Here is a 17195-nt window from a genome sequence, read left to right as displayed (position 1 = left end):
TTTTCATAGAGTTAAGGTTGGACATTATTCATCTGTGGAAAATGTTTCTGAGAGATATCTGGGTGCCCACTCTGATTGACCTTAGGGATTGTACATTAACGATATGTAGTTGCATCACTGTATTGGTATCAGGCACCAAAGTGCATTTAAATGTAATGTCGTGCAGAGAGAGAGAGAGTGTGAAAACGGCTACCTGAGTCGACTGAACTTCTGAATATTAACTCTGTTGAATTGTAATTTGAGAAATTAGAAAATGGAGTGTAAGAGCAAGATAACGGTTCCACCGAGACTTGAACTCGGATCGTTGGATTCAAAGTCCAAAGTGCTAACCATTACACCATGGAACCCTTACAAGATGCACCTGAGAGCGTTGAATCAGAAATGGCAATATAGAGCACATTTACAATTTTTACAGATTCATAGTCCCAATTGACTGATATCATACAAACACAGCGATGTTGGCGATTGACGTTGTGCTATAGCAATCTCTGTGCTTTATAGAGCATGTAGATCAAATTCTTCCTCTTGAGGCATATGATTAAGCAATATTAAATATTGTTTCTGACTGCCTCTGTTTTGGCATAATGAAGTTCAGCATTTGCGGAAGTATTTAGGTTCCATGGTCTAATGGTTAGTAGGCTGGACTCTGAATTTAGTAATCTGACATGTTATAGCTATATTTTGTTTTCCTTTGGGTGTATTGTCATTTTATGCACATAGATTTCCTAGCAGTGGCTGTGATGAATAGTTCAATTTGATAGCAGCTTCCTTTTGAGAATTTGAAAAAAAAAGAATTAAATAGTCTCTCTGGATGACTCTGCTTTGATTTCTATGTGCACATCCCTTTTGCGTTTCAGAGGGATTGACCAACATACACAACAGTGCTTGGAAGACCTCTTCCTCCCTCATGGCATGTAAAGCTAACCTCTCTCCTACCGTGTGTTTTTTTACTTTTTAACTTCCCCTTCCGAGTCATGATCATGTAACTGAATTTACATTTTTAGATTTTAACTGCAGTAGTTGCTTGTTTTTCATTTTTATTTTTTGTGTACGCATACATCCCTTTTTGTGGGGATGGGGGAGTGATGTCTGTTTACTTATATTAGCTAATATAGGTCATTTTATGTCCGCTTACAATATGTGTCAGGATTTTTTATGTCGTTTCCAATCAATGTCTAATATCAAGTGGTTTGCAGCAGTCATACAAAGGCACGTAACACCCCCAAAACACCTACATAAGTTAGAAATACTCCGGAAGAGTACTCAGTTTATGAAAAGGCGGTGAATCCCAGATAGAACTGTAAATGTAAGCTAGCAAGCAGACCGTGCACCCCTGTTTGGAACTATGACCTGTGTGTTGCCCTCTATTAACAGAACAATGTAACTGCAGCCCATGTCACATAAAATAGAAAGTAGAGATTATGCAAATTAACTCCCAGAAGAGCCTGGTGTCACCCCAAAAGGTGTCATGCTTTTCACACCAAGAAACATCCACACATAGATCCCTGCGAACCTCAAAAACGTACAGGAAACCCTGTCCAGCGCTTTGCTCCCAGAGGAGATAAGGTTGAAAAACCACCCTATGTTAAAAGTGTCCATAATCCATGCCAGCTGCCCTGCCTATAGAACCTGGCCGTTCGTGGCCATTCGGGGCATGAGTGGAAGGGTTTAACCTGCCTGGGTTCTTTGGCATGGTTTCATCATGCCTCAGTTTACAATGGCACTCTGCCACTTTGTCAGGCTTTAAAGAAGCCTGACTCCTGCAGAGCAAAAGATCTGATTATTTCCTTACATGTTTTGTACGTAAGAATGCGGATGGTGCTCTGAGCCTCCTATGGTGGTTATTAAGCATGGTATACATACCATAGCATGTAACTGTGCCTACAAATGGAACATTTTGTTCATTTATTAGGGAGTTGTGAATATGGCAAAATCAAATTGCCATTACTGACACAGACCAGCTGCCGCTGTCCGGACATTTCGTCGAAAGACATTTCGTCGAAAGACATTTGGTCGACGTAATTTGGTCGAAAGCCAAATGGTCGATTTTTTAATTTATTTATATATATATTTTTTAGGTTGTAGTTTAGGGAAAAAAAGGGGGTTGGGGGACCCCCCCAAATCCCCCCCCCAAAAAAAAAGTGAAAATAAAAAACAAAAGCAATTCGACCATTTGGTTTTCGACCAAATGGTTTCGACCAATTGTCCTGTCGACACATTTTTTTCGACGAAATGTCTGGCAACCCAGCTGCCGACTGTTGCTATTGACAGGAGTTCCAAGTGTATAAACTGAGGAGATCACCAGTTCAATTACCTGTGAACGCATTTTGAAGCTCATTCACAACCAGTTCATGCCCGTTCTCTCCATTTTGGCTTTCTGGCTGGCCGAGGGGCCCTTCAGTAATGTTCTTTGCTAACCATTACACCATGGGCCCCTTGCTGGTGCAACCTGACAGAGTTGTAACAGAAATGAGAATCGAGATCTCATGCATCATTTTAACAAACTCATATTCCTAGCCCACGGATATTATGCAAATGTGGAACTGTTTAGTTGGTTGTTGCGCAATAGCAAACTCTTTGCTTTACAGCTCATTTGGATAGGATTCTTCCTCTGGAGGCATAAGATAAAAGAATATTGCATACATTCTCTAAAAGGCTCTTTTTTTGCTGCAATGACGTTCATCATGTCACTAAGTATGTAGGTTCCATGGTGTAATGGTTAGCACTCTGGACTCTGAATCCAGCGATCCGAGTTCAAATCTCGGTGGGACCTTGGGAATTACTGTGTTTGTTTTCCTCTCAGTGTCTTGTTTTAATAGCAATGACGCTGCTGTGTCGCCCACTTTCATAGCATTATTCCCTGGGTGTATTTGAAAAAAGAAAGATTTTCCATGGATGACGCTCTTTAGCCACAATGAAACCCACCACTTTCTGTGGTGTGAAAGACCCATGGTGTAATGGTAGCACCCTGGAGGTTGAATCCAATAATTTGCATTCAAATCTCTGTAAGAGTTTACCATCAGTCGAACCTTTCCCTTATCGTTTATTGTGGATGTCTTCTTTGAAGAAAGGTATGATCCAACTAAAGTAAGTACATTCACGAATGGGCCCTTGGTCTGTACAAACAGTATTTATACACCTCAGGCCTTTTGTGAATTAAGAAAAGTGTGTTCTTCGTTCTATTTTTCATCTCAAACTGATACCTTCATTTTACAAACATGTAAAGACTGTTAAGACGCTTGATTAATATCATTGATTCTGAATGTGGTCGCTTTTCATAGGATTAACCCTTTAACAATTTTGAAAGAGAATGGCGATACAATAGAGCTGCTTTTCCCAAAATGGTATTATTAATGTTGTTGCTGCATCTTCAAGTAAAAAGAGAATCCATTGGGTCACAGATTGATCATGTTTCTTAACATTGAGTTAAGTTTGAAAATTTCAAATCTTTTATGTATGTTTCCGATGCAGATCTGCCCATCGACTCAGAATGACCTCACTGTTCATACATTTAAAAAAAATGCATAAAGGTTAAGGTGCTAGGCACAAAAGTGGATTTTTATGAAAAGTTATGCCAGAGAGTGAGAGCGAAAATGAATACCCTACACCACTAACCTTATGAATATTACTATCTTTGGCCTATAATTGAAGACAACAAGGAGACAAAGTGTGTTAGAGCAAGAGAGAGGTTCCACCGAGACTTGAACTCAGATCGCTGGATTCAAAATCCAAAGTGCTAACCATTACACCATGGAACCCTTGCTGAGTAGAGCTTCATAAGGGCAATGAGAATATAGGGCACAGTCAAGATTTTTACTGACCTATAGTAACCGTTTACTGATATTATATCGAAGCAGCACTGTTGCTGTTGGATGCTGTGCAATCGCAAAGTATTGGCTTCATGTCTCATTTGGATCAAATTCTTCCTCTGGAGTCTAAAGATATAGGAATATTACATATTTTCTCTGATGTGCTCTGTTTTTCCAGAATGAAGTGCATCATGTTACTGAATATGTGGGTTCCATGGTGTAATGGTTAGCACTCTGGACTCTGAATCCAGCGATCCGTCTCGGTGGGACCTTGGGGCTGCTTCTCTTTTAGAGTTGCCTTTCATTTGCAGATAGATATAACAGCAATAGCTTTGCTTTACAGCCCACTTTGATGGCAGTCTTCTTTGACCAAAGAATATTAATAGTTTCTGGGGATGACTCTCTTTTGCCACAAAGAAACTGCCCACTCTCATATCTCCAAAGCTCCAAGGTATAATGGCTATTAAACTGGCTTTTGATCTCAGCGATTTGCATTGAAAGCCCAGGAGGCCCCTAAAATCAGTTGAATTGTTTCCTGATAATTTAGAGTTTATTTCTTCTTTCGAGAAAGGTGTGATCCAAATAAAGTAAGTACATTTAAACAAGGGCACTTGATCAGTAAATGCACTACTTTCTAGAACTCATAACTCTTGTAAGTTATAAAAAGTTTGCTCTCCATACAGTTTGTCAACTCAAAGAATTACATTTTTTACACATTTAATAAGACCATCAAATTGCTTGAAACATAGGAATGATTGTGAAAGTGAATATGATTCACCAAAATAATTGTATAACATTTTTTAATGTTAATAAAATAGGGCTTTTTCCAATCTTTTCACATCAATGTTGTTTCTGCATGTTCCAGTGAGCAGATAATCTACTGCACATAGTGTGTACATTTTTCTTTTCATAGAGTTAAGGTTGGACATTATTCATCTGTGGAAAATGTTTCTGAGAGATATCTGGGTGCCCACTCTGATTGACCTTAGGGATTGTACATTAACGATATGTAGTTGCATCACTGTATTGGTATCAGGCACCAAAGTGCATTTAAATGTAATGTCGTGCAGAGAGAGAGAGAGTGTGAAAACGGCTACCTGAGTCGACTGAACTTCTGAATATTAACTCTGTTGAATTGTAATTTGAGAAATTAGAAAATGGAGTGTAAGAGCAAGATAACGGTTCCACCGAGACTTGAACCCGGATCGTTGGATTCAAAGTCCAAAGTGCTAACCATTACACCATGGAACCCTTGCAAGATGCACCTGAGAGCGTTGAATCAGAAATGGCAATATAGAGCACATTTACAATTTTTACAGATTCATAGTCCCAATTGACTGATATCATACAAACACAGCGATGTTGTCGATTGACGTTGTGCTATAGCAATCTCTGTGCTTTATAGAGCATGTAGATCAAATTCTTCCTCTTGAGGCATATGATTAAGCAATATTAAATATTGTTTCTGACTGCCTCTGTTTTGGCATAATGAAGTTCAGCATTTGCGGAAGTATTTAGGTTCCATGGTCTAATGGTTAGTAGGCTGGACTCTGAATTTAGTAATCTGACATGTTATAGCTATATTTTGTTTTCCTTTGGGTGTATTGTCATTTTATGCACATAGATTTCCTAGCAGTGGCTGTGATGAATAGTTCAATTTGATAGCAGCTTCCTTTTGAGAATTTGAAAAAAAAAGAATTAAATAGTCTCTCTGGATGACTCTGCTTTGATTTCTATGTGCACATCCCTTTTGCGTTTCAGAGGGATTGACCAACATACACAACAGTGCTTGGAAGACCTCTTCCTCCCTCATGGCATGTAAAGCTAACCTCTCTCCTACCGTGTGTTTTTTTACTTTTTAACTTCCCCTTCCGAGTCATGATCATGTAACTGAATTTACATTTTTAGATTTTAACTGCAGTAGTTGCTTGTTTTTCATTTTTATTTTTTGTGTACGCATACATCCCTTTTTGTGGGGAGGGGGGAGTGATGTCTGTTTACTTATATTAGCTAATATAGGTCATTTTATGTCCGCTTACAATATGTGTCAGGATTTTTTATGTCGTTTCCAATCAATGTCTAATATCAAGTGGTTTGCAGCAGTCATACAAAGGCACGTAACACCCCCAAAACACCTACATAAGTTAGAAATACTCCGGAAGAGTACTCAGTTTATGAAAAGGCGGTGAATCCCAAATAGAACTGTAAATGTAAGCTAGCAAGCAGACCGTGCACCCCTGTTTGGAACTATGACCTGTGTGTTGCCCTCTATTAACAGAACAATGTAACTGCAGCCCATGTCACGTAAAATAGAAAGTAGAGATTATGTAAATTAACTCCCAGAAGAGCATGGTGTCACCCCAAAAGGTGTCATGCTTTTCACACCAAGAAACATCCACACATAGATCCCTGCAAACCTCAAAAACGTACAGGAAACCCTGTCCAGCGCTTTGCTCCCAGAGGAGATAAGGCTGAAAAACCACCCTATGTTAAAAGTGTCCATAATCCATGCCAGCTGCCCTGTCTATAGAACCTGTCCGTTCGTGGCCTAGGGGCATGAGTGGAAGGGTTTAACCTGCCTGGGTTTTTGGGCATGGTTTCATCATGCCTCAGTTTACAATGGCACTCTGCCACTTTGTCAGGCTTTAAAGAAGCCTGACTCCTGCAGAGCAAAAGATCTGATTATTTCCTTACATGTTTTGTACGTAAGAATGCGGATGGTGCTCTGAGCCTCCTATGGTGGTTATTAAGCATGGTATACATACCATAGCATGTAACTGTGCCTACAAATGGAACATTTTGTTCATTTATTAGGGAGTTGTGAAAATGGCAAAATCAAATTGCCATTACTGACACAGACCAGCTGCCGCTGTCCGGACATTTCGTCGAAAGACATTTCGTCGAAAGACATTTGGTCGACGTAATTTGGTCGAAAGCCAAATGGTCGATTTTTTAATTTATTTATATATATATTTTTTAGGTTGTAGTTTAGGGAAAAAAAGGGGTTTTTAGAAAAAAAGGGGGTTGGGGGACCCCCCCAAACCCCCTCCCCAAAAAAAAAGTGAAAATAAAAAACAAAAGCAATTCGACCATTTGGTTTTCGACCAAATGTTTTCGACCAATTGTCCTGTCGACAAATTTTTTTCGACGAAATGTCTGGCAACCCAGCTGCCGACTGTTGCTATTGACAGGAGTTCCAGGTGTATAAACTGAGGAGATCACCAGTTCAATTACCTGTGAACGCATTTTGAAGCTCATTCACAACCAGTTCATGCCCGTTCTCTCCATTTTGGCTTTCTGGCTGGCCGAGGGGCCCTTCAGTAATGTTCTTTGCTAACCATTACACCATGGGCCCCTTGCTGGTGCAACCTGACAGAGTTGTAACAGAAATGAGAATCGAGATCTCATGCATCATTTTAACAAACTCATATTCCTAGCCCACGGATATTATGCAAATGTGGAACTGTTTAGTTGGTTGTTGCGCAATAGCAAACTCTTTGCTTTACAGCTCATTTGGATAGGATTCTTCCTCTGGAGGCATAAGATAAAAGAATATTGCATACATTCTCTAAAAGGCTCTTTTTTTGCTGCAATGACGTTCATCATGTCACTAAGTATGTAGGTTCCATGGTGTAATGGTTAGCACTCTGGACTCTGAATCCAGCGATCCGAGATCAAATCTCGGTGGGACCTTGGGAATTACTGTGTTTGTTTTCCTCTCAGTGTCTTGTTTTAATAGCAATGACGCTGCTGTGTCGCCCACTTTCATAGCATTATTCCCTGGGTGTATTTGAAGAAAGAAAGATTTTCCATGGATGACGCTCTTTAGCCACAATGAAACCCACCACTTTCTGTGGTGTGAAAGACCCATGGTGTAATGGTAGCACCTTGGAGGTTGAATCCAATAATTTGCATTCAAATCTCTGTAAGAGTTTACCATCAGTCGAACCTTTCCCTTATCGTTTATTGTGGATGTCTTCTTTGAAGAAAGGTATGATCCAACTAAAGTAAGTACATTCACGAATGGGCCCTTGGTCGGTACAAACAGTATTTATACACCTCAGGCCTTTTGTGAATTAAGAAAAGTGTGTTCTTCGTTCTATTTTTCATCTCAAACTGATACCTTCATTTTACAAACATGTAAAGACTGTTAAGACGCTTGATTAATATCATTGATTCTGAATGTGGTCGCTTTTCATAGGATTAACCCTTTAACAATTTTGAAAGAGAATGGCGATACAATAGAGCTGCTTTTCCCAAAATGGTATTATTAATGTTGTTGCTGCATCTTCAAGTAAAAAGAGAATCCATTGGGTCACAGATTGATCATGTTTCTTAACATTGAGTTAAGTTTGAAAATTTCAAATCTTTTATGTATGTTTCCGATGCAAATCTGCCCATCGACTCAGAATGACCTCACTGTTCATACATTTAAAAAAAATGCATAAAGGTTAAGGTGCTAGGCACAAAAGTGGATTTTTATGAAAAGTTATGCCAGAGAGTGAGAGCGAAAATGAATACCCTACACCACTAACCTTATGAATATTACTATCTTTGGCCTATAATTTAAGACAACAAGGAGACAAAGTGTGTTAGAGCAAGAGAGAGGTTCCACCGAGACTTGAACTCGGATCGCTGGATTCAAAGTCCAAAGTGCTAATCATTACACCATGGAACCCTTGTTGAGCAGAGCTTCATAAGGGCAATGAGAATATAGGGCACAGTCAAGATTTTTACTGACCTATAGTAACCGTTTACTGATATTATATCGAAGCAGCACTGTTGCTGTTGGATGCTGTGCAATCGCAAAGTATTGGCTTCATGTCTCATTTGGATCAAATTCTTCCTCTGGAGTCTAATGATATAGGAATATTACATATTTTCTCTGATGTGCTCTGTTTTTCCAGAATGAAGTGCATCATGTTACTGAATATGTGGGTTCCATGGAGTAATGGTTAGCACTCTGGACTCTGAATCCAGCGATCCGAGTTCAAGTCTCGGTGGGACCTTGGGGCTGCTTCTCTTTTAGAGTTGCCTTTCATTTGCAGATAGATATAACAGCAATAGCTTTGCTTTACAGCCCACTTTGATGGCAGTCTTCTTTGACCAAAGAATATTAATAGTTTCTGGGGATGACTCTCTTTTGCCACAAAGAAACTGCCCACTCTCATATCTCCAAAGCTCCAAGGTATAATGGCTATTAAACTGGCTTTTGATCTCAGCGATTTGCATTGAAAGCCCAGGAGGCCCCTAAAATCAGTTGAATTGTTTCCTGATAATTTAGAGTTTATTTCTTCTTTCGAGAAAGGTGTGATCCAAATAAAGTAAGTACATTTAAACAAGGGCACTTGATCAGTAAATGCACTACTTTCTAGAACTCATAACTCTTGTAAGTTATAAAAAGTTTGCTCTCCATACAGTTTGTCAACTCAAAGAATTACATTTTTTACACATTTAATAAGACTATCAAATTGCTTGAAACATAGGAATGATTGTGAAAGTGAATATGATTCACCAAAATAATTGTATAACATTTTTTAATGTTAATAAAATAGGGCTTTTTCCAATCTTTTCACATCAATGTTGTTTCTGCATGTTCCAGTGAGCAGAGAATCTACTGCACATAGAGTGTACATTTTTCTTTTCATAGAGTTAAGGTTGGACATTATTCATCTGTGGAAAATGTTTCTGAGAGATATCTGGGTGCCCACTCTGATTGACCTTAGGGATTGTACATTAACGATATGTAGTTGCATCACTGTATTGGTATCAGGCACCAAAGTGCATTTAAATGTAATGTCGTGCAGAGAGAGAGAGAGTGTGAAAACGGCTACCTGAGTCGACTGAACTTCTGAATATTAACTCTGTTGAATTGTAATTTGAGAAATTAGAAAATGGAGTGTAAGAGCAAGATAACGGTTCCACCGAGACTTGAACTCGGATCGCTGGATTCAAAGTCCAAAGTGCTAACCATTAAACCACGGAACCCTTGCAAGATGCACCTGAGAGCGTTGAATCAGAAATGGCAATATAGAGCACATTTACAATTTTTACAGATTCATAGTCCCAATTGACTGATATCATACAAACACAGCGATGTTGTCGATTGACGTTGTGCTATAGCAATCTCTGTGCTTTATAGAGCATGTAGATCAAATTCTTCCTCTTGAGGCATATGATTAAGCAATATTAAATATTGTTTCTGACTGCCTCTGTTTTGGCATAATGAAGTTCAGCATTTGTGGAAGTATTTAGGTTCCATGGTCTAATGGTTAGTAGGCTGGACTCTGAATTTAGTAATCTGACATGTTATAGCTATATTTTGTTTTCCTTTGGGTGTATTGTCATTTTATGCACATAGATTTCCTAGCAGTGGCTGTGATGAATAGTTCAATTTGATAGCAGCTTCCTTTTGAGAATTTGAAAAAAAAAGAATTAAATAGTCTCTCTGGATGACTCTGCTTTGATTTCTATGTGCACATCACTTTTGCGTTTCAGAGGGATTGACCAACATACACAACAGTGCTTGGAAGACCTCTTCCTCCCTCATGGCATGTAAAGCTAACCTCTCTCCTACCGTGTGTTTTTTTACTTTTTAACTTCCCCTTCCGAGTCATGATCATGTAACTGAATTTACATTTTTAGATTTTAACTGCAGTAGTTGCTTGTTTTTCATTTTTATTTTTTGTGTACGCATACATCCCTTTTTGTGGGGAGGGGGGAGTGATGTCTGTTTACTTATATTAGCTAATATAGGTCATTTTATGTCCGCTTACAATATGTGTCAGGATTTTTTATGTCGTTTCCAATCAATGTCTAATATCAAGTGGTTTGCAGCAGTCATACAAAGGCACGTAACACCCCCAAAACACCTACATAAGTTAGAAATACTCCGGAAGAGTACTCAGTTTATGAAAAGGCGTTGAATCCCAAATAGAACTGTAAATGCAAGCTAGCAAGCAGACCGTGCACCCCTGTTTGGAACTATGACCTGTGTGTTGCCCTCTATTAACAGAAAAATGTAACTGCAGCCCATGTCACATAAAATAGAAAGTAGAGATTATGTAAATTAACTCCCAGAAGAGCATGGTGTCACCCCAAAAGGTGTCATGCTTTTCACACCAAGAAACATCCACACATAGATCCCTGCAAACCTCAAAAACGTACAGGAAACCCTGTCCAGCGCTTTGCTCCCAGAGGAGATAAGGCTGAAAAACCACCCTATGTTAAAAGTGTCCATAATCCATGCCAGCTGCCCTGTCTATAGAACCTGGCCGTTTGTGTATTCCAGGTGTATAAACTGAGGAGATCACCAGTTCAATTACCTGTGAACGCATTTTGAAGCTCATTCACAACCAGTTCATGCCCGTTCTCTCCATTTTGGCTTTCTGGCTGGCCGAGGGGCCCTTCAGTAATGTTCTTTGCTAACCATTACACCATGGGCCCCTTGCTGGTGCAACCTGACAGAGTTGTAACAGAAATGAGAATCGAGATCTCATGCATCATTTTAACAAACTCATATTCCAAGCCCACGGATATTATGCAAATGTGGAACTGTTTAGTTGGTTGTTGCGCAATAGCAAACTCTTTGCTTTACAGCTCATTTGGATAGGATTCTTCCTCTGGAGGCATAAGATAAAAGAATATTGCATACATTCTCTAAAAGGCTCTTTTTTTGCTGCAATGACGTTCATCGTGTCACTAAGTATGTAGGTTCCATGGTGTAATGGTTAGCACTCTGGACTCTGAATCCAGCGATCCGAGTTCAAATCTCGGTGGGACCTTGGGAATTACTGTGTTTGTTTTCCTCTCAGTGTCTTGTTTTAATAGCAATGACGCTGCTGTGTCGCCCACTTTCGTAGCATTATTCCCTGGGTGCATTTGAAGAAAGAAAGATTTTCCATGGATGACGCTCTTTAGCCACAATGAAACCCACCACTTTCTGTGGTGTGAAAGACCCATGGTGTAATGGTAGCACCCTGGAGGTTGAATCCAATAATTTGCATTCAAATCTCTGTAAGAGTTTACCATCAGTCGAACCTTTCCCTCATCGTTTATTGTGGATGTCTTCTTTGAAGAAAGGTATGATCCAACTAAAGTAAGTACATTCACGAATGGGCCCTTGGTCGGTACAAACAGTATTTATACACCTCAGGCCTTTTGTGAATTATGAAAAGTGTGTTCTTCGTTCTATTTTTCATCTCAAACTGATACCTTCATTTTACAAACATGTAAAGACTGTTAAGACGCTTGATTAATATCATTGATTCTGAATCTGGTCGCTTTTCATAGGATTAACCCTTTAACAATTTTGAAAGAGAATGGCGATACAATAGAGCTGCTTTTCCCAAAATGGTATTATTAATGTTGTTGCTGCATCTTCAAGTAAAAAGAGAATCCATTGGGTCACAGATTGATCATGTTTCTTAACATTGAGTTAAGTTTGAAAATTTCAAATCTTTTATGTATGTTTCCGATGCAGATCTGCCCATCGACTCAGAATGACCTCACTGTTCATACATTTAAAAAAAATGCATAAAGGTTAAGGTGCTAGGCACAAAAGTGGATTTTTATGAAAAGTTATGCCAGAGAGTGAGAGCGAAAATGAATACCCTACACCACTAACCTTATGAATATTACTATCTTTGGCGTATAATTTAAGACAACAAGGAGACAAAGTGTGTTAGAGCAAGAGAGAGGTTCCACCGAGACTTGAACTCGGATCGCTGGATTCAAAGTCCAAAGTGCTAACCATTACACCATGGAACCCTTGTTGAGCAGAGCTTCATAAGGGCAATGAGAATATAGGGCACAGTCAAGATTTTTACTGACCTATAGTAACCGTTTACTGATATTATATCGAAGCAGCACTGTTGCTGTTGGATGCTGTGCAATCGCAAAGTATTGGCTTCATGTCTCATTTGGATCAAATTCTTCCTCTGGAGTCTAATGATATAGGAATATTACATATTTTCTCTGATGTGCTCTGTTTTTCCAGAATGAAGTGCATCATGCTACTGAATATGTGGGTTCCATGGAGTAATGGTTAGTACTCTGGACTCTGAATCCAGCGATCCGATTTCAAGTCTTGGTGGGACCTTGGGGCTGCTTCTCTTTTAGAGTTGCCTTTCATTTGCAGATAGATATAACAGCAATAGCTTTGCTTTACAGCCCACTTTGATGGCAGTCTTCTTTGACCAAAGAATATGAATAGTTTCTGGGGATGACTCTCTTTTGCCACAAAGAAACTGCCCACTCTCATATCTCCAAAGCTCCAAGGTATAATGGCTATTAAACTGGCTTTTGATCTCAGCGATTTGCATTGAAAGCCCAGGAGGCCCCTAAAATCAGTTGAATTGTTTCCTGATAATTTAGAGTTTATTTCTTCTTTCGAGAAAGGTGTGATCCAAATAAAGTAAGTACATTTAAACAAGGGCACTTGATCAGTAAATGCACTACTTTCTAGAACTCATAACTCTTGTAAGTTATAAAAAGTTTGCTCTCCATACAGTTTGTCAACTCAAAGAATTACATTTTTTACACATTTAATAAGACCATCAAATTGCTTGAAACATAGGAATGATTGTGAAAGTGAATATGATTCACCAAAATAATTGTATAACATTTTTTAATGTTAATAAAATAGGGCTTTTTTTCCAATCTTTTCACATCAATGTTGTTTCTGCATGTTCCAGTGAGCAGAGAATCTACTGCACATAGTGTGTACATTTTTCTTTTCATAGAGTTAAGGTTGGACATTATTCATCTGTGGAAAATGTTTCTGAGAGATATCTGGGTGCCCACTCTGATTGACCTTAGGGATTGTACATTAACGATATGTAGTTGCATCACTGTATTGGTATCAGGCACCAAAGTGCATTTAAATGTAAGGTCGTGCAGAGAGAGAGAGAGTGTGAAAACGGCTACCTGAGTCGACTGAACTTCTGAATATTAACTCTGTTGAATTGTAATTTGAGAAATTAGAAAATGGAGTGTAAGAGCAAGATAACGGTTCCACCGAGACTTGAACTCGGATGTTGGATTCAAAGTCCAAAGTGCTAACCATTACACCATGGAACCCTTGCAAGATGCACCTGAGAGCGTTGAATCAGAAATGGCAATATAGAGCACATTTACAATTTTTACAGATTCATAGTCCCAATTGACTGATATCATACAAACACAGCGATGTTGTCGATTGACGTTGTGCTATAGCAATCTCTGTGCTTTATAGAGCATGTAGATCAAATTCTTCCTCTTGAGGCATATGATTAAGCAATATTAAATATTGTTTCTGACTGCCTCTGTTTTGGCATAATGAAGTTCAGCATTTGCGGAAGTATTTAGGTTCCATGGTCTAATGGTTAGTAGGCTGGACTCTGAATTTAGTAATCTGACATGTTATAGCTATATTTTGTTTTCCTTTGGGTGTATTGTCATTTTATGCACATAGATTTCCTAGCAGTGGCTGTGATGAATAGTTCAATTTGATAGCAGCTTCCTTTTGAGAATTTGAAAAAAAAAGAATTAAATAGTCTCTCTGGATGACTCTGCTTTGATTTCTATGTGCACATTCCTTTTGCGTTTCAGAGGGATTGACCAACATACACAACAGTGCTTGGAAGACCTCTTCCTCCCTCATGGCATGTAAAGCTAACCTCTCTCCTACCGTGTGTTTTTTTCCTTTTTAACTTCCCCTTCCGAGTCATGATCATGTAACTGAATTTACATTTTTAGATTTTAACTGCAGTAGTTGCTTGTTTTTCATCTTTATTTTTTGTGTACGCATACATCCCTTTTTGTGGGGAGGGGGGAGTGATGTCTGTTTACTTATATTAGCTAATATAGGTCATTTTACGTCCGCTTGCAATATGTGTCAGGATTTTTTATGTCGTTTCCAATCAATGTCTAATATCAAATGGTTTGCAGCAGTCATACAAAGGCACGTAACACCCCCAAAACACCTACATAAGTTAGAAATACTCCGGAAGAGTACTCAGTTTATGAAAAGGCGGTGAATCCCAAATAGAACTGTAATTGTAAGCTAGCAAGCAGACCGTGCACCCCTGTTTGGAACTATGACCTCTGTGTTGCCCTCTATTAACAGAACAATGTAACTGCAGCCCATGTCACATAAAATAGAAAGTAGAGATTATGTAAATTAACTCCCAGAAGAGCCTGGTGTCACCCCAAAAGGTGTCATGCTTTTCACACCAAGAAACATCCACACATAGATCCCTGCGAACCTCAAAAACGTACAGGAAACCCTGTCCAGCGCTTTGCTCCCAGAGGAGATAAGGTTGAAAAACCACCCTATGTTAAAAGTGTCCATAATCCATGCCAGCTGCAATGTCTATAGAACCTGGCCGTTCGTGGCCGTGGGCCTAGGGGCATGAGTGGAAGGGTTTAACCTGCCTGGGTTCTTGGGCATGGTTTCATCATGCCTCAGTTTACAATGGCACTCTGCCACTTTGTCAGGCTTTAAAGAAGCCTGACTCCTGCAGAGCAAAAGATCTGATTATTTCCTTACATGTTTTGTACGTAAGAATGCGGATGGTGCTCTGAGCCTCCTATGGTGGTTATTAAGCATGGTATACATACCATAGCATGTAACTGTGCCTACAAATGGAACATTTTGTTCATTTATTAGGGAGTTGTGAATATGGCAAAATCAAATTGCCATTACTGACACAGACCAGCTGCCGCTGTCCGGACATTTCGTCGAAAGACATTTCGTCGAAAGACATTTGGTCGACGTAATTTGGTCGAAAGCCAAATGGTCGATTTTTTAATTTATTTATATATATATTTTTTAGGTTGTAGTTTAGGGAAAAAAAGGGGTTTTTAGAAAAAAAGGGGGTTGGGGGGACCCCCCCAAATCCCCCCCCCAAAAAGAAAGTGAAAATAAAAAACAAAAGCAATTCGACCATTTGGTTTTCGACCAAATGGTTTCGACCAATTGTCCTGTCGACAAATTTTTTTCGACGAAATGTCTGGCAACCCAGCTGCCGACTGTTGCTATTGACAGGAGTTCCAGGTGTATAAACTGAGGAGATCACCAGTTCAATTACCTGTGAACGCATTTTGAAGCTCATTCACAACCAGTTCATGCCCGTTCTCTCCATTTTGGCTTTCTGGCTGGCCGAGGGGCCCTTCAGTAATGTTCTTTGCTAACCATTACACCATGGGCCCCTTGCTGGTGCAACCTGACAGAGTTGTAACAGAAATGAGAATCGAGATCTCATGCATCATTTTAACAAACTCATATTCCTAGCCCACGGATATTATGCAAATGTGGAACTGTTTAGTTGGTTGTTGCGCAATAGCAAACTCTTTGCTTTACAGCTCATTTGGATAGGATTCTTCCTCTGGAGGCATAAGATAAAAGAATATTGCATACATTCTCTAAAAGGCTCTTTTTTTGCTGCAATGACGTTCATCATGTCACTAAGTATGTAGGTTCCATGGTGTAATGGTTAGCACTCTGGACTCTGAATCCAGCGATCCGAGTTCAAATCTCGGTGGGACCTTGGGAATTACTGTGTTTGTTTTCCTCTCAGTGTCTTGTTTTAATAGCAATGACGCTGCTGTGTCGCCCACTTTCATAGCATTATTCCCTGGGTGCATTTGAAAAAAGAAAGATTTTCCATGGATGACACTCTTTAGCCACAATGAAACCCACCACTTTCTGTGGTGTGAAAGACCCATGGTGTAATGGTAGCACCCTGGAGGTTGAATCCAATAATTTGCATTCAAATCTCTGTAAGAGTTTACCATCAGTCGAACCTTTCCCTTATCGTTTATTGTGGATGTCTTCTTTGAAGAAAGGTATGATCCAACTAAAGTAAGTACATTCACGAATGGGCCCTTGGTCGGTACAAACAGTATTTATACACCTCAGGCCTTTTGTGAATTAAGAAAAGTGTGTTCTTCGTTCTATTTTTCATCTCAAACTGATACCTTCATTTTACAAACATGTAAAGACTGTTAAGACGCTTGATTAATATCATTGATTCTGAATGTGGTCGCTTTTCATAGGATTAACCCTTTAACAATTTTGAAAGAGAATGGCGATACAATAGAGCTGCTTTTCCCAAAATGGTATTATTAATGTTGTTGCTGCATCTTCAAGTAAAAAGAGAATCCATTGGGTCACAGATTGATCATGTTTCTTAACATTGAGTTAAGTTTGAAAATTTCAAATCTTTTATGTATGTTTCCGATGCAGATCTGCCCATCGACTCAGAATGACCTCACTGTTCATACATTTAAAAAAAATGCATAAAGGTTAAGGTGCTAGGCACAAAAGTGGATTTTTATGAAAAGTTATGCCAGAGAGTGAGAGCGAAAATGAATACCCTACACCACTAACCTTATGAATATTAC

At 39.2% G+C, this 17195-nt stretch overlaps 12 non-coding genes across 12 annotated transcripts; 5 read left to right on the top strand and 7 right to left on the bottom strand.

Annotated features, from left to right (window-relative positions):
• Positions 1-275: 275 nt before the first annotated feature.
• TRNAQ-UUG (transfer RNA glutamine (anticodon UUG)) lies at positions 276-347 on the bottom strand. Its single transcript has one exon. It is a non-coding gene; the product is annotated as a tRNA-Gln (tRNA).
• A 2354-nt stretch (positions 348-2701) lies between these two features.
• Positions 2702-2773, top strand: TRNAQ-CUG (transfer RNA glutamine (anticodon CUG)). The gene has a single exon. It is a non-coding gene; the product is annotated as a tRNA-Gln (tRNA).
• Positions 2774-3686: 913 nt separating this feature from the next.
• TRNAQ-UUG (transfer RNA glutamine (anticodon UUG)) lies at positions 3687-3758 on the bottom strand. The gene has a single exon. It is a non-coding gene; the product is annotated as a tRNA-Gln (tRNA).
• A 1230-nt stretch (positions 3759-4988) lies between these two features.
• On the bottom strand, positions 4989-5060 carry TRNAQ-UUG (transfer RNA glutamine (anticodon UUG)). Its single transcript has one exon. It is a non-coding gene; the product is annotated as a tRNA-Gln (tRNA).
• Positions 5061-7430: 2370 nt separating this feature from the next.
• TRNAQ-CUG (transfer RNA glutamine (anticodon CUG)) lies at positions 7431-7502 on the top strand. Its single transcript has one exon. It is a non-coding gene; the product is annotated as a tRNA-Gln (tRNA).
• A 913-nt stretch (positions 7503-8415) lies between these two features.
• On the bottom strand, positions 8416-8487 carry TRNAQ-UUG (transfer RNA glutamine (anticodon UUG)). The gene has a single exon. It is a non-coding gene; the product is annotated as a tRNA-Gln (tRNA).
• Positions 8488-8746: 259 nt separating this feature from the next.
• TRNAQ-CUG (transfer RNA glutamine (anticodon CUG)) lies at positions 8747-8818 on the top strand. Its single transcript has one exon. It is a non-coding gene; the product is annotated as a tRNA-Gln (tRNA).
• Positions 8819-9725: 907 nt separating this feature from the next.
• TRNAQ-UUG (transfer RNA glutamine (anticodon UUG)) lies at positions 9726-9797 on the bottom strand. The gene has a single exon. It is a non-coding gene; the product is annotated as a tRNA-Gln (tRNA).
• Positions 9798-11521: 1724 nt separating this feature from the next.
• Positions 11522-11593, top strand: TRNAQ-CUG (transfer RNA glutamine (anticodon CUG)). The gene has a single exon. It is a non-coding gene; the product is annotated as a tRNA-Gln (tRNA).
• A 913-nt stretch (positions 11594-12506) lies between these two features.
• Positions 12507-12578, bottom strand: TRNAQ-UUG (transfer RNA glutamine (anticodon UUG)). The gene has a single exon. It is a non-coding gene; the product is annotated as a tRNA-Gln (tRNA).
• Positions 12579-13818: 1240 nt separating this feature from the next.
• On the bottom strand, positions 13819-13889 carry TRNAQ-UUG (transfer RNA glutamine (anticodon UUG)). Its single transcript has one exon. It is a non-coding gene; the product is annotated as a tRNA-Gln (tRNA).
• Positions 13890-16267: 2378 nt separating this feature from the next.
• TRNAQ-CUG (transfer RNA glutamine (anticodon CUG)) lies at positions 16268-16339 on the top strand. Its single transcript has one exon. It is a non-coding gene; the product is annotated as a tRNA-Gln (tRNA).
• Positions 16340-17195: the final 856 nt, after the last annotated feature.

Source organism: Ambystoma mexicanum, chromosome 5p (genome assembly GCF_040938575.1).
Source record: "Ambystoma mexicanum isolate Mex_15411 chromosome 5p, UKY_AmexF1_1, whole genome shotgun sequence".
NCBI lineage: Eukaryota > Metazoa > Chordata > Amphibia > Caudata > Ambystomatidae > Ambystoma > Ambystoma mexicanum.
The sequence above is the reverse complement of the archived record's forward strand: the minus strand, read 5'-3'. Positions and strand labels throughout refer to the sequence as shown.